Below are 3,615 nucleotides of genomic sequence, written 5' to 3' on the forward strand. Positions count from 1 at the left end.
GAATGGTGGCTCATGCCTATAATCACAGCACTTTGGGAGGCTGAGGTGGGCAGATCACCTAAGGTTAGAAGCTTGAGACCAGGCTGGCTAATATGATAAAACCCCATCTCTACTAAAAATACAAAAATTAGCTGGATGTGATGGCACACACCTAGTCCCAGCTACTCAGGAGGCTGAGGCAGGAGAATTGCTTGAACCCAGGAGGTGGAGGTCACAGTGAGCTGAGATTGCATCACTGCACTCCAGCCTGGGCAACAGACTCAAACAAAAAAACAAAAAAGAAACTAATCATGCCTTCCGCAAATCCTCCCAAAGTCTTAACTGATTCCAGATTTAACTCAAAAGTCCACGGTCCAAAGTCTCATCAGAGACAAGGCAAGTCCCTTTTGCCTATTCACCTGTAAAATCAAAAGCAAGTTAGTTACTTCTTGGATATAATGGGAATAGAGGAACTGGGTGAATATACCCATTCTAAAAGAGAGAAATTGGCCAAAATGAAGGGACTACAGGTCTGAAATCCAATAGGGCAGTCATTAAACCTTGAAGTTCCAAAATGATATCCTTTGACTCCATGTCTTGCATCCAGGTAATGCTGATGCATTAGGTGGGCTCCCATGGCCTTGGGCAGCTCCTCCCCTGTGGCTTTGCAGGGGACAGCCCCTCTCCCAGCTGCTTTCATGGACTGTCATTGAGTGTCTGTGGTTTTTCCAGTTCACAGTGCAAACTGTCAGTGGATCTACCATTGTGGAGTCTGGAGGATGGTGGCCCTCTTCTCACATCTCTACTAGGCAGTGCCTCATTGTGAGGGCTTCAACCCCACATTTACTCTGCACTGCCCTAGCAGAGGTTTTCCATGAGTGCTTTGCCCCTGCAGCAAACTTCCGACTGGTCATCCAAGCATTTCTACACATCCTCTGAAATCTAGGTGGTTCCCAGACCTGAATTCTTGACTTCTGTGGGCCCACAGGCTCAACACCACATGGAACCTGCCAAGGTTTGGGGCTTGCATCCTCTGAAGGCACAACCAGAGCTGTATCTTGGCACCTATTAGCCATGGGTGGAGCACTTAGGACACAGGGCACCAAGTCCCTAGGCTGCACACGGCAGGAGGACCCTGGGACCATTTTTACCTCCTATACCTCCTTGCCTATGATGGGAGGGGCTGCTGTGAATTTCTCTGATATGCCCTGAAGACATTTTCCCCATTGTCTTGGTGATTAATATCTGGCTCCTCATTATGTATACAAATTTCTGCAGCAGACTTGAATTTCTCCTTAGAGTTTTTCTCTTTTACTGTATCATTAAGCTGCAGATTTTCCAAACCTCTATGTTCTGCTTCTTCTTTAATGCTTTGTTGCTTAGAAATTTCTCCTGCCAGATACCTTAAATCATCTCTCTTAAGGTCAAAGTTCCCTAGAACTTTAGGGAAGGGGCAAAATGCTATTAGTCTCTTTGCTAAAGAATAGCAAGAATCACCATTATTCCAGTTCCCAAAAAGTTCCTCATCTCTATCTGAGACTACCTCAGCCTGGACTTGATTGCCCACATGACTATTATCATTTTGGTCAAAGCCAATTAACAAGTCTCTAGGAAGTTCCAAACTTTCCCATATCTTTCTCTCTTCTGAGCCCTCCAAATGTCTAGAAATTCCAAACATTCCCACATTTTCCTGTCAGAGTCCTGGTCAGTTCCCAGGTTGACTGAAGGCTTTGATGTCAGCATTGATGTGATGCAAAGAGTTTTAAAAAGCAAGTTTGTACCCACATTGGAGCTGAAACTGAAGCAAGATCAAAAAGTCCTTAAGAAAACTAGACTTGCCTACTTGCTCCAGCAGCTCCCAGGCTCTGGAAATACCTAAAAGCCATTCCCTGCAGGCCACTCTGTATCAGGCTCTTTGCTTATGTTAGGGCATGATGCCTCATCCAAAGACCCAAATCACACCACAGCTTTGAAAGTGATAGATTCAAACACTCACAGGACAAATGTACCAAGGAGACAGAAGGGAAGGAATAAAGTAAACCAGAACCCGGAGAAGGAGAGTTCTGTGCCTCTTGCTGCAGCCCTAGGTCATCAGAGAGAGCTGCAGAAGTACTTCAGTGATTCTGAGAGCACCAGAAGAACTGACAATGGTAGATTTCCAAGTGATCAGAAGCTGGAAGAGTTGAGGGCAGGGGAACCAGGTTACTTCAGCAGCAAAGTAGTGCAGAGGGTGCAAGAGTTCTTTGACAGCAACAGGAACTTCCTGTACAGAATTTGAGCCAGGACTTGACTTGTGGAGATGCCTCGTGAAACACAGCTAAGCAAGTATTAACATATATGGAGCAACCTTGATTTCCGTGTGTGGACAAGCCAGCTTGGATTAGGAAGAAGTGACGAGCCTGGACTGTGGGAGGAAAAAGCTGTTTTGATAGATTAAAATTTCCTGTAGCAGGGCTCCCAGAATGACCTCCTTGGAGCTTCAGTACTCACCCTTCTTGCTTAGGCTCTATGTATGTTGAAAACCAGCCTGTGTCTCATGTGTTGTTATAATTTTTCGTGGTACTTTCAATATGTGTTTGCAAGTGGGAAAGTGGGAAAAAAGAGGGGATGTCAACACCCCACTTTATACAATGGACAGATTATCCACACAGAAAATCAACATAGAAACACTGGATTTTGACTGTTCATCAATTGAAAAATATCTTATGTTCATGGATTTGAAGAATTAATATTTTTTAAATGTCATATACTCAAAGCAATCTATAGGTTCCATGAAATGCCTGCCAAAATACCAATGACATTCTACACAGAAATGAGAAACAATTATAAATTCATATGGAATCACAAAAGACCCCAAATAGCCAAAGTCATCTTGAGTAAAAAAACAAAGCTGGAGGCATCATACTCCCTGACTTCAAAATATACTACAAAGCGAGGTGCATGGTACAGATGGGATCACCCACCACTTTTAAGAAAGAGGCTCATATACAAAGACTGGAAAAGAAATAGAGAGCTACAGTCATGAAGGGGCCACATGGAAAGGGACAGCAGACATCTCACTGGTAACTCATATATACAGGTGGGAATATCCTCTTCAATATCTTAACACAGGCTGGGAACGTTCTTTTGTCCTTACCTAAGAACCTTGACTGGGGTACTTTGGCCAAGACGGCTGAATAGAAACAACTCCAGAGAACAGTTCCCAGTGAGAGAGACACAGAAGGCAAGTGATCTCCATATTCCCAAACGAGGTACCAGGTTCATTTCAATGGGACTGGTTGGACAGTGGGAATAGCCCAGAAAGGGTGAACCAAAGCAGGGTGGGAGAAGCCCAGAAAGGGTGAACCAAAGCAGGGTGGGAGAAGCCCAAAGAGGGCTAACAGAAGCAGGGTGGGGCACTGCCCCACCCAGGAAGTGCAACTGGCCCAGAGGATTGGAGACCTTACCCCCACAGCACTCCAGTCCAGATATTGTGCTTCCCCCATGGCCTCTGCAACCCACAGCACAGGAGAATGCCACTGGGCTGAAAAGTGCAAGTTATCAACACAGATCTGAGCAACAGCTCTGGCCTGCCCAGTGCCATCAATTGTTGGCACAGACCTGGGAGGAAGTTTTGACTAATGTCAAGAACACTTG

General features: G+C 45.2%; 1 pseudogene; it reads left to right on the plus strand.

Annotated features, from left to right (window-relative positions):
* Positions 1 to 1,636: 1,636 nt before the first annotated feature.
* Positions 1,637 to 2,257, plus strand: LOC105730507 (neugrin-like; annotated as a pseudogene).
* The last annotated feature ends 1,358 nt before the right edge of the window (positions 2,258 to 3,615 follow it).

Source organism: Aotus nancymaae, unplaced genomic scaffold (genome assembly GCF_030222135.1).
Source record: "Aotus nancymaae isolate 86718 unplaced genomic scaffold, 86718_ANA_hifiasm-v0.15.2.pri h1tg000040l, whole genome shotgun sequence".
Classification (NCBI taxonomy): Eukaryota; Metazoa; Chordata; class Mammalia; order Primates; family Aotidae; genus Aotus; species Aotus nancymaae.